The sequence below is a fragment of the Aquarana catesbeiana genome, linkage group LG03 (genome assembly GCF_042186555.1).
Source record: "Aquarana catesbeiana isolate 2022-GZ linkage group LG03, ASM4218655v1, whole genome shotgun sequence".
NCBI classification, from domain to species: domain Eukaryota; kingdom Metazoa; phylum Chordata; class Amphibia; order Anura; family Ranidae; genus Aquarana; species Aquarana catesbeiana.
The window spans coordinates 505200644-505213939 of record NC_133326.1 but is presented as its reverse complement, the minus strand read 5'-3'; the positions used below and the strand labels follow the sequence as shown (position 1 = coordinate 505213939).

General features: G+C 41.5%; 1 protein-coding gene across 2 annotated transcripts in view; it reads left to right on the top strand.

The window, feature by feature from the left end:
- GLRA1 (glycine receptor alpha 1) overlaps nt 1-13296 on the top strand; it is a 286546-nt gene that overhangs the window by 104047 nt on the left and 169203 nt on the right. The gene's annotated exons all lie outside the window — the stretch shown is intronic.

Below are 13296 nucleotides of genomic sequence, written 5' to 3'. Positions count from 1 at the left end.
GCAGGGAGGATGAGATTTAGAAGGAAGCCACGAGAGAACCGAGGCTAAAATTGAGTCACAGTTCTAGGAATACCCAGGCAGTATCAGACGTGGCATGCAGCAGGGTAAGCTGTGCAAATTTCTCTGCTTGGTAATACTTAGTAATATTGGGAACACCCAACCCCTACTGCAGCCTAAGTTTGTAAAGAGTGGAGCAGGGGATCAGTGGCTGTTTATAGGCCCAAATAAATGAAAGTATACATTTCTGTAAGAGCCTTAGAAAGAAGGAAGGGACCTGGATTGACAGAGTTGTAGTGGGGTTTTTCTACCTTAATGTAGGGAATGCATTAAGGTAAAAAAAAAATGGGTTTAGAACCACTCTAAACTTGCTACTGTATTATAGGAAAGCAGAGGTAAGACTATAAAAATGGAGGGTGTTATTACAAAGTCTTTCTGACTACATATCTATTTCTGGTCCTTTAATTGAGCTTTCATTATTCATCACTAGTTTATAATTGATTGTAACTTGGCAAGTTCTTCTATTATGACCATTGATGATATATTCCAGTCTGAATATTGTTAATATTTTGTCTGGTTCTTTTTGGTGTGTTTATTATAATGAATCTTTTTTTCTAAAATATAACACTGAGTGCTGGAGAACATTCTCTACATTTTTGGTGCTGATAAATAGAGATGAGCCCGATGCTTGAGTCAAACGTAAGTTCGACTCGAACATTAGGTGTTCGCCTGTTCGCCGAACATCGAACAATATGCGGTGTTCGCGGCAAATTTGAAAGCCGCCGGAACACGGTTAAAATCTATGGGACACGAACATGAAAAATCAAAAGTGCTAATTTTAAAGGCTTATATTCAAGTTATTGTCATAAAAAGTGTTTGGGGACCTGGGTCCTGCCCCAGGGGACATGTATCAATGCAATTTTATTTTTTTTTAAACGGCCGTTTTTTCAAGAGCAGTGATTTTTTTTTAATGCTTAAAGTGAAACAGTAAAAATGAAATACTCCTTTAAATATCGTGCCTGGGGGGTGTCTATAGTATACCTGCAAATTGGCGCATTTTCCCATGTTTAGAACAGTACCACAGCAAAATGGCATTTCTAAAGGAAAAATTGTCATTTAAAACTGATCACGGCTGTAATGAATTGTCAGGTCTTGGCAATATAGATAAAACTAATTGAGAAAAACAGCATGGGGTCCCCCAGTCCATTACCAGGCCCTTTGGGTCTGGTATGAATATTAAGGGGAACCCCGAACCAAAATTTAAAAAAAAAATTGCGTGGGAGTGCCCCTAGAATCCATACCAGGCCCTTCAGGTCTGATATGGAAATTAAGGGGAGCCCTGCACCAAATTTAAAAAAAAATGGCATAGGTGTCCCCCCCAAAATCCACACCAGACCCTTATCTGAGCATGCAACCTGGCAGGCCACAGGAAAAGAGGGGGGGCGAGAGAGCGTCCCCCCTCCTGCTCCTCAACCGTACCAGGCCACATGCCCTCAACATGGGGAGGGTGCTTTGTGGTCTGACCCCAAAGCACCTTGTCCCCATGTTGATGGGGACAAGGGCCTCATCCCCACAACCCTTGCCCGGTGGGTGTGGGGGTATGCGGATGGGGTGCTTATCAGAATATGGAAGCCCCCTTTAACAAGGAGACTCCCAGATCCCGGCCTCCCCCTCTGTGTGAATTGGTGAATTTTGTGAACTTACCATTTCACAAAAAAGTGTCAAAAATGGTAAAAAAGACAAAAGACAGCTTGGGACAAGTCCTTTATTAAAAAATAAAAAAATAAAAATGTCCAGCGTTGTCCATTCATCTTCTTCTATCATGCCGCCGACGAGCTGAAAAAGCCGATCCGCCCCCCATCTGACGCAACAGCGACTTCCCCGTGGTTTCCCTGTGGAGTCAGAGGGAGCGGATCGGCTGCGGCTTTTTTTTTTTTCTTTTTTGGCTCATCGGCAGTGTGATAAAAGAAGATGAATGGACAACGCTGGAAAAGACTTGTCCCAAGCTGTCTCATGCCGTTTTTTCAATGAGTTTTATCCATATTGCCGAGACCCCACAATTCATTACAGCCGTGATCAGTTTTAAGTGACAATTTTTACTTTAGAAATGTCATTTTGCTGTGGTACTGTTCTAAACACGGGAAAAATGCGCCACTTTGCAGGCATACTATGGACACCCCTCAGGCATGATATTTAAAGGAATATTTCATTTTTTTTTGTTTAACATTAACCTCCCTGGCGGTATTCCCGAGTGTGGCTCGGGGTTAAAATTCAGTACCATTAGCGGTAACCCCGAGCCACACTCGGGATCGCATTGCAGGATCCTGGGGCGGCTTTACTTACCTTGTCCCCGGGATCCTGCGATGTCCCCCGCAGTGTCCGAGGGCTCCGTCCTCCTCCGAAGCCTCTCCGTGCCAGGCTCCGTTCCCTGCAAGCGGCGCGACGCACGGGGCGGAGCCTGGCGGCAAATTCAAAAAAATGTCAAAATCATAACACATACAGTACTGTAATCTTACAGATTACAGTACTGTATGAAATGATTTCACATCCCTTTTGTCCCCAGTGCTCTGGCCCATGCCCTGCATGCAGTTTTACATGATATACACTGTTCTTTCTGCCTGGAAACTGGAGATTGTCCATAGCAACCAAAAAGTGTCCCTTTACGTCAAAAGTGGCTTTAGACCAGCTAGAAAACAGCGATAGTAAATTAGAACACTTGCAGAATTGAGCGATAGTGAATTGTGGGGAAATTTATTTTATTACTATTTTTTTAAATTTTTTTTAATTATTTATTTTTATTTATTATATTATAATTTATGTTTTTGTGTTTCAAACTTTATCATACCCGGGATATCTACTAGACTCTGGTTTGGACAGATTTAAGTGTGTTATTGTTAAGATTTACAGACCTACAATATAAAACGCCAAATTTCCATGCAAAATAATTGTACCGCTTTCAGCACCTAAAATCCGAAAGAATCATACCGCCAGGGAGGTTAAGCATTAAAAAAATCACTGCTCCCGAAAAAACAGCTGTTTTTAAAAACTATTTTTGCATTGATACATGTCCCCTGGGGCAGGACCCAGGTCCCCAAATACTTTTTATGACAATAACTTGCATATAAGCCTTTAAAACGAGCACTTTTGATTATTCATGTTTGTGTCCCATAGACTTTAACGGTGTTCGTGTGTTCTGCCAAATGTTTTGCCTGTTCGCATGTTCTGCTGCGAATCGAACCAGAGGGTGTTCGGCTCATCCCTACTGATAAATTAGAAAAATACATTTTACCTACAGGTGCTCCATTCTACCATTATTGCTTACTGCTGCAAAAATCTGCATCCCGCTTTTCTGGAAGCAGACATAGGCCCCATCAATATCTGGTTAAGTAAGGTTACTGAAATCAATGAGCTGGAGGACTTGGTGGCCACGGAGAGGGGCCTTCGAGAAAAAAATCCTCAAAAAATGGTTCTTTTGGCTACAAATTTATCTACTCAGAGAAGTATGCAGCCTTGCTGGGTTAAACTGTCTTCCTCCGGCCACATCGCTGGTTTTGGCGGTCAGAGGGGATGGATGAGTGGATGGAAACTCTATCCCTTTCTCCCTTTTCCCTCGTCACTTTCCCCCCTTCCCCTCCTTCGCCTCCCCCTCCCCTTCCTCTTCCCCCCGCCCCTTTTCTTTTCTTTGTGTTTTTTTTTTTCTCTCTCTCCCTCACTTCTCCCCCCTCTCTTGCCCTGCTCTGCCATTTTTACTCTCTTCCTTATATAGAGTTTAAAAATGTAACAGTGGGTACAAAGACGACTGTCCGCTTTGTCCATTGAGGCACTCTCACATATATAAACCATTTCTTCTTCCTGTCTGGACCTGGTTATTCTTTTGGACCTGGGGAGGCATTGAACCATGCATAGGAGGGTACATGATCCTCTCTCACTGAACCCTTGAGTGAACATGTTTTTATTCCTGATGTTTCTGTTTTATGCTCTCTGTACTGCTGCCATGTGCATATAAAAATAACGAACTGAAAAAAAAGTCACTTTTTGTAAAATTCAGCAACTTATGTGATTTGATTTCACCTTGCTGAGATGACAGAAAAATGACCTTCACTAGTCTGACTTACAGCTGCCTTTGCAGCATAACCTTGAAAAAGACTCCTAGAAGGCAGACAGGAAGAAAGAATTATGGTTTAATAAATTGTGGGCATAATACTAGTTTGAATTTCAGAGCACATTCATTAGGCTATAGTAAATTTCGATAAATTAAGACATTCTTAGGAGGTTATTTATAAAGGAAACCTGTATTGAAAAAAATACTATTCTCCCCTAAGAAATGTCATGCAGTCATTGCTGGAGTGCATGAAAACAGGAAGTGGCTGCACAGAAGTGTCAGAAGATCAGCAGCATTAAGATACAGCAAAGGATGAAAAAATGGTAAAAACAAGTATTTTATTCAATACTTTCCAACTGGCAGGAGCCGACCTTTTAAAAAATTGTAACGCCTGAGGCAATACATTGCCTTTCCAGGCATGTGATCACTGTAATTTTCTTTTTCCCCTCCCACTTACACCCAATTTTAAATAGTGATCGGGAACTGTTGGTAAGAGTGCAGTCACAATTCTGAAGGCTCCAAGTGAGCATGCTCCCAACACAGAAAACCAAGCTGGCTTTTTGAAAATATGTGGCAGTTTGACATTTTAAACATATTTAAAACTGAAGAAACACTATCATAATTTAAAAGTTACACAGAATATAACAGAATATGTAAAAAGGAAATTGAGGCGGCAAAAATTTAAATGAATGACAGGTTGCAAAAAAGAGTAGAACAAAACCCCCCAAAAATTCTTCAAATAAATTAATAGTAAAAAAAGGTCAGCTCTGCGCATGTAGGTCCTTTACAGGGTAATTTTGAGTGGGTGACTGGGGACAAAGAGAAGGCAAATGTAATAAATACCTTCTTCAGCTCTGTGTATACAAAGTAAAATGGGGGAGCTAAATCCCATACGTGGGAAAGAATGGATATAGCTGCAAATGATCCACAATGGCTCAAAACTGATATGGTCCAAAAATATTTAGACAAAATAAAGTTAAATAAAGCACCTGGCTTACATCCACATGGCCTCAAAGAGTTTAGCTCAGTTATTTCAAAGCCATTGTTTATAAGTTTTGGAGACTCTTTATTGACTGGCTCAGTACCACTGGATTGGCGTACAGCCAATGTGGTGTCTAGATTTAAAAAAGAGATCAAAGTCTTTACCTAGTAACTACAGACCAGTTAGTTTAACTTCTATAATTAGGAAGATACTTGAGAGTTTATTAAAAGACCACACAAAATAGTTTTTGCCAGAAAACAAATGTTTAGCACTAGATATGGATTCATGAAAGACAGAAGTCTTAATACAAATTTGATTTCTTTTTATGAGGAAGTAAGCAAAAAACTTGAACAAAGGATTGGCAGTGGATGAAGTATACTTGGATTTTGCAAGTGTTTGACACTGTTTCTCACACATGTCTAATCTGTAAGTGGAAGTCTACAGGCTTGGAAAATTTAGATTGTAAGTGGATAGAAAACTGGCTAAAAGAATGTATTTAGTAGTAGTAGTTAATGGTTCATAATCTGAAGGGTCTATGATTAGTGGTGTACCCCAAGGTTCACTGTTGGGACCCTTACTTTTTAACCTATTTATAAATGATATAGACTTTGGGATTAAAGGTACAATTTATATGCTAGCAGATGACACCAAGCTATGCAGTAGAATAATGTCCTTACAGGATGTCTCCAATTTACAAGCCAACTTCAATGCATTATTTAATTAGGCAACTGTGTGGCAAATGAGGCTTATTATTGATAAATGCAAAAGTGTACACTTGCATGCATGCATCATACACACAAGAAGGTGAACAACTGGGGGGAGTCGATGGTGTAGAAGGATCTTGGTGTTCTGGTAGATCATAGACCTAATAATAACATACAATGGCAAACTGTATATTTTAAAGCAATATACTTTCTTTTATTAAAAGAGATATAGACTTCAGAGAGAGAGAGTGTACAATTCATTAGTAAGACTTCATCTGGGCTATGCAGTTCAGTTTTGGACACCAGTTCACCTAAGGGATTTAGGAGAACTGGAGAAAGTGCAGAGAAGGACAACCAAACTGATAAGAGTCATGGGGGAGTTCGTCTATAAGGAAAGATTAGAGGAACTGAATTTACTCTCCCTTAAGAATAGGAGATTAAGAGGGGATATGATAAACTTGTATAGATACATACAGTTAGTGATCCATATTGTGAACTTGGTGTTGTGTTATTCACTTTCAGGTCATTACAAAGGACAAGGGGGGGTCTATAGGGACATATTTATGTCTATATAGATGATGTGTTCCTGATCTGGGAGGGTGATGTTAGTCTTACATCTTTTATGGAATGGTTAGATGGTAATGATAAAAAATATTTACCAGGAAAAAAGATAGGACCAACATAGAATTTCTTGACTAAGCCCGGGTTCACACCTATGCGAATTAGATGCGGCTTACACCGCATCTAATTCGCAGGACATTTTAAAATACATTCATATGAATGTATCTGGTTCACATATGTGCGTTGCATTTGCACTGCGCATTGCACAAAAAACATGTGCGTTTTTTGGGCATTGCGGTGCGAACTACAAGCCTATTATCTCCTATGGGAACGCATCTGATTCGCAGATGCATTGCGTTCTGAACAAGGATTTTCTCTTTCTCCTCACTACACCTCTCCCTCCCCCTCTCCCTGCTCTCTAATCCTGAGCAAAAACGCAATGAATCCGTTGAACAGGAGATTGTTATCTCCCCAGTGAAACCTGAGCTTCAATTCGCACCGCACATGTGTGAAACCAGGCTTAGTGATTGGTGTATAAGATGTGAAGTTTTCTACCAAAACATATTTTCAATTCACTGATAGCAGTCGTTACAGTGCATATAGAAAATGATCACCTCCTTTAAAATATTCACATTTTTTTGCTTTGCAGCCTGAAATTAAGAGAGACACAGTTTTTTGTTTTATCCAGCTGTATTTATATGGTGCAACTTATAGCATCCAAGTGAAAGATAGAGCACCAACATGTCAGAAAAAACTAATTCAAAAACAGAATCACTGAATTGGAAGAAGGATCACCCCCTTATGTCAGTATTTTGTTGAACCACCTTTTGCTTTAATTACAGCCTTTAGTCTGTTGGGATATGTCTCTACTAACTTTGCACAATATTTGCCCATTCTTTGCAGAACTGCCCAAGTTCAGTTAAATTTGATGGTGACCATTTATGGACTGAAGTCTTCAATTCATTGCACAGATTTTCAGTGGGGTTTAGGTCTGGGCTCTGACTAGGCCATGCAAACACAATAACCTTTTTCTCTTTCAACTACTGTGTGGTAATTTTTGCTGTATGCTTTGGGTCATTATCATGTCGAAAGGTAAAAAATGTATTCCTTCTATTCTCCCTGCTGCAGAGAAACGCCCCCATAACATGGTATTACCACCTCCATGTTTTACTGTAGGAATGATATTATTTGGATGGTGAGCTGCACTGGATTTCTGCCAGACATATCGTTTGGTGTTGAGACCAAGAAATAAAATTTTGGTCTCATCTGGCCATAACACTTTTTTCCATGTAGCCTAAGAATCTTCAAGGTGCTTTTTGACAAAGCTCAGTCATGACAGCAGGTGGCCTTTCTTGAGTGGCTTTTTCTTGAAACCCTCCCATACAAGCCATATTTGTAGAACATGTGTGATATTGTTGTCACATACACACAATGACCACTCTTTGTCATAAGCTCCTGCAACTGCTTCAGAGTTGCTGTAGGCCTCTTGGTAGCCTCTGTGATCAGTTTCCTTCTGGCTCGTTTATCCACTTTGGAGCGACATCCTGATCCAGGGAGGGTCTGTGTTGTACCAAATACCTTCCACTTCTTAATAATAGAGATCACTGTGCTTCTAGGCATTGATAAAACCTTTAAAAAAATGTTGTATCCATCTCCTGTCCCTGTCCACAACTTTATCCTGGAGATGTTTTGGCAGTGTCTTGCCACCCATAGTTGATTGTTTGCTTCAGTTGCTTCAGGGACTGAAATGAAATGCTCTAGGAAAGCTCTTTTCATGCTGAGCTAATCAAAATGTCAATGGCTTTGTGTGACATTGAGAAGTTGATTAGCTACACCTGATTGAGTTTACAAGTCCTTTTTCCAACTCAGTGATTTTGTTTTTGATTTTTAATTTTTTCTTCTAACGTGTTCATGTTATATCTTGCACTTGGATGTTATAAGTTGCACTTAGCAAATACAACTGGATAGAACAAAAACAGTGTCTGTCTTCATTCTAGGCTGCAAAGCAACAAGATGTGATTATCTTAAAGGGGGAAGGATTATTTTATATACCTACTATATATTACTATGGTTAGTTGCCACCCAAGGGCCAATTTATCAGATTGCAACATAATTGTACTAATATTGATGAATATATGCAACAATCAGAGATGGAGAGCAACAGATTTCTACAAAAGGGTTATAATCCAGATTGGATTAAACAAGAAGTTGCAAAAGTGAGAGCTTAGACAGAAATTTATTGGTGAGGGATAAACAGCCGAATAGTGGAAGTAGACAAAACAGGGAAAGTGATTCACCGCTCAGGTAGACCTGCTTCCAGGTGTGTGTTAGTAAATCCTTCAGGGGAGGGGAGTCCCAGGTGCTGGCTAAATGCAAATTGGAGCAAGGTTTGAAACAGGAAAGTCTGGATGCCGCACACGGAATAAAGTTGAAAAATCTTCTTTATTGTAAAGCTTGGATCATCAAAAATACAAAGACACGCAGGCAGATGGTACAGACGTAGCTGACGCATTTCGCACTCTAGTTTGAGTGCTTACTCATAGCTATCTACCAACTTTATCCCGTGTGCGGCATCCAGACTTTCCTGTTTCAAACCTTGCTCCGAATAGTGGAAGTGGCAGTGGTCAGTATTTTTGTCTTAATTTTAACAAACAATATAAGAAGGCTGAAAGGATTATTAAAAAACACTAGAGCATTCTGAAGAAAGATAAAATTCTAGGACCTGTGTTACTGTTTGAGATTTGTCTATAAGGCTGCTTTCACACTGAGGCGTTGGGGGCGTAGGCAGTAAAGCGCCTTTTTTTTTTAGCAGTGCTTTACCATTGTTTTAGCGACGCTATTCGGCCACTAGTGGGGTGCTTTTAACCCCCGCTAGTGGCCAAAAAATGGTTAAAACTGCCCGAAAAGCGCCGCTGCAGCAGCACTTTGCCGGTGGTTCGGTGGTTCGGCAGTTCGGCGCCGCTGCCCATTGCTGCTTGCAGGACTTTTTTTACCGTCCTGCAAGCACACCGCTCCAGTTTGAAAGCACTCGGGCTTTCACACTGGAGTGAGAGGAGAGGCTCTTTACAGGCGCTATGCAGGCGCTAAAGCAAAAATATGACATAGTACTTGGTGGAGAAACTCTTATTGGCAAGCAGAGGTAAGACGTTTCTTGTAGTTAGTGACCAGGTTTGCGCACAGGAGGGATTTTGGCAGTGGCAGCTGGTGGTATATTTTTTGGGGGGGTGGCAAACAATGCATCCACAGGCAACCTCCCCAGTCAGTCGGGTCATCAGCAGACCCCCACGATCGCTCGGTCACCAGCCCCGCACTTACCTCATCTATTGGGCAGTGCTTCCTCTGGGCGATGGGTGGCGGCTTCCCCTGCATCTCCTCCTCCTCCACATCACGGAGGCTTCCACCGTGTGTCTCCTCCCTCCTCCTCCTAGGCGGCCAATAGGAGCACTTCTCCTTTCAGCCAATTGGGTGATGAGCCTCTGGATCTAATCACGTGCTTAAAAAAAAAAAAACGCATTGGAATCCATACGTCCAACGCCCTGCATGTAGATTAGGGGGCCGGATGCATGGATAGGGGGGTGGCGCCCTTGCGCCCTGCATTATGGGCTGCCACTGGATTTTGGTCCACTCTTCTTTACAGATCGTCTCAAAATCCTTAAGGTTTTTTGGCTGTCGCATGGCAACTCGAAGTTTCAGCTCCCTCCATAAATGTTCTATAGGATTAAGGTCTGGAGACTGGCTAGGCCACTCCATGACCTTAATTTGCTTATTTTTCGGCCATTCCTTTGTTAACTTGTGTTGTGGGTCATTGTTATGCTGAAAGACCCATCTATGACCCATCTTTAGGGAAGACGGTTCTCATCCAAGATTTTAGAAAAGATGGCCCCATCAAACACAGAGAGCCCCACTCCTTAAGAAGGTACCAATAAACATCTAAATGAGTAAAAGAAGGATTGGGAGAAAGTGCTGTGGTTAGATGAGACAAAAATTGACCTCTTTGGCATTAACTTGAGTCGCTGTGTTTGGAGGAATAAAGCCTCTCCGTTGGGTGTGGACTGGCCTGGCCGCATTCCGCTCCGCGTGGCAGACTCTGTTGATATTCTCCAGTCTTCAAACTGTTGGTATAGTTGTAATTGGCTCAGGATGGACGTGCCTCCCCGCTGGACCCATTTGTACTTGCTGAACATTTCTACAATATATTGTTATTGCAAACGTGGACTGTGTATGCTTACTGCCCGATGCACAATACTGAACCTAGCCCACAAGTGTGATTGGAGTGAAGCGGTTTTCCATTGAGTGATTAGAAAAGGAATTTTTCACCTCAGTTGACACTAGAAGAGTGGACTTTTTGCACATACTGTATATATATTAGTATAGACATTTGAGCAGATTTAGCACTGTTTGCACTCCATCCATAATACATGGGCAAATATGGCTGTCCAGCACTTGGATGCTAAAGACTTTATTGTACATTGTGCTCTGTCCGATTGAATAGTGAGCATCTGTGAACAGCGATTTTCAAATCTTGCCACGGATTCTCAATTGGATTTAGGTCTGGACTTTGACTGGGCCATTCTAAAACATAAATATGCCTTCATCTAAACAATTCCATTGTAGCTCTGGCTGTATGTTTAGGGTCGTTGTCCTGCTGGAAGGTGAACCTCTGCCCCAGTCTTAAGTCTTTTGCAGACTCAACAGGTTTTCTTCTAAGATTGCCCTGTATTTGGCTCCATCCATCTTCTCATCAACTCTGACCAGCTTCCCTGTCCCTGCTAAAGAAAGCATCCCCACAACATGATGCTGCCACCACCATGTTTAACCACTTCCTTCCCCACCCATAGTCAAATGACATCCACAGGAGGGATCTCCCATCCTGGGCAGGCGTCAAATGATGTCCTCGACTACCCGGCCATCTAGGCAGCACTGCGTCACTCGGGAGCCGATGCGCGTGCCCAGCAGCCGCGACATTCGCCAGGCACCCGTGATTACCAGTAACAGAGCAGGGATGTGGATCTGTGTGTGTAAACACACAGATCCACGTCCTGTCAGGGGAGAGGAGACCGATTGTGTGTTTCCAGTACAGAGGAACACCAATCGGTCTCCTCCCCTTGTGAGACCCCTCCCCCTGCAGTTACAATCATTCCTAGGTAACACGGTTAACCCCTTGATCGCCCCCTAGTGTTAACCCCTTCCCTTCCAGTGACATTTACACAGTAATCAGTGCATTTTTATAGCACTGATCGCTGTATAAATGTGAATGGTCCCAAAATAGTGTCAAAAGTGTCCGATATGTCCGTCAGAGTCACGATAAAAATCACAGATCTCGACCACTACTAGTAAAAAAAAAAAAATAATAAAAATGCCATAAATCTATCTCCTATTTTGTAGACGCTATAACTTTTGCGCAAACCAAACAATATGCGCTTATTTCGATTATTTTTACCAAAAATATGTAGAAGATTACATATCAGCCTAAACTGACGAAAAAATGTTTTTTGTTTTTTAAAAACTGGGATATATATTATAGCAAAAAGTCAAAAATATTGTGTTTTTTTCAAAATTGTCACTCAAGTTTATAGCGCAAGAAATAAAAACCGCAGAGGTGATCAAATACCACCAAAAGAAAGCTCTATTTGTGGGGGAAAAAATTACAAAAAGTTAATTTGGGTACAGTGTTGCATGACCGCGCAATTGTCATTCAAAGTGCAACAGTGCTGAAAACTGAAAATTGGCCTGGGCAGCAAGGGGTGAAAATGCCCTGTATTGAAGTGGTTAATGGTGGGGATGGTGTGTTCAGGGTGAATTGCAGTGCTAATTTTCTGCCACATGCTTTGCACATTTTGCTTTTAGGCCAAAAAGTTCAATTTTAGTCTCATCTGACCAGAGCACCTTCTTACACGTTTGCTGTGCCCCCCACATGGCTTTTCGCAAACTGCAAACAGCACTTCTTATGGCTTACTTTCAACAATGGCTTTCTTCTTGCCACTCTTCCATAAAGGTCAGATTTGTGGAATGCACAACTAATAGTTGTCCTGTGGACAGATTCTCCCACCTGAGCTGTGGATCTCTGCAGCTCCTCCAGAGTTACCATGGGCTTCTTGGCTGCTTCTCTGATTAATGCTCTCCTTGCCTGGCCTGTCAGTTTAGGTGAGCGGCCATGTCTTGGTAGGTTTGCAGTTGTGCCATACTCTTTCCATTTTTGGATGATGGATTGAACAGGGCTCCGTGAGATGTTTAAAGCTTGGGATATTTTTTTATAACCCAACCCTGCTTTAATCTTCTCCACAACTTTATCCCTGACCTGCCTGGTGTTTCTTGGGCTTCATATTGCTGTTTGTTCATTAAGGTTCTCTAACAAGCCTCTGAGGGCTTCACAGAACAGCTGTATTTATGCTGAGATTAAATTACACACAGGTGGACTCTATTTACTAAATAGGTAACTTCTGAAGGCAATTAGGTCCACTAGATTCTAGTTAGGGGTAGCAGAGTAAAGGGGGCTGATTACAAATGCACACCACGCTTTTCAGATATTTATTTGTAAAAAAAATTGAAAACCATTCATCATTTTTCTTACACTTCACAAAATGTGCCACTTTGTATTGGTCTATCACATAAAATCCCAATAAAATACATTTACATTTTTGGTTGTAACATGACAAATTGTGGAAAATGTAAAGGGGTGTGCATACTTTTTCAAGGCACTGTACCAATGGCTAAATCTGACCATTGTATGGGGTTTTTTTATAGCATACATTGCATGTTCTTTTGGTATTAAAGCATTATGCCCCGTACACACGATCGGACTTTCCGACAACAAAACCGTGGAATTTTGTTCGAAGGTTGTTGGCTCAAACTTGTCTTGCATACACACGGTCACACAAATGTTGGCCAACAGTTACGAACCTAGTGACATACTAGACGTACTAGGTGGTTTTTCAGCTCTTTACCCTTTG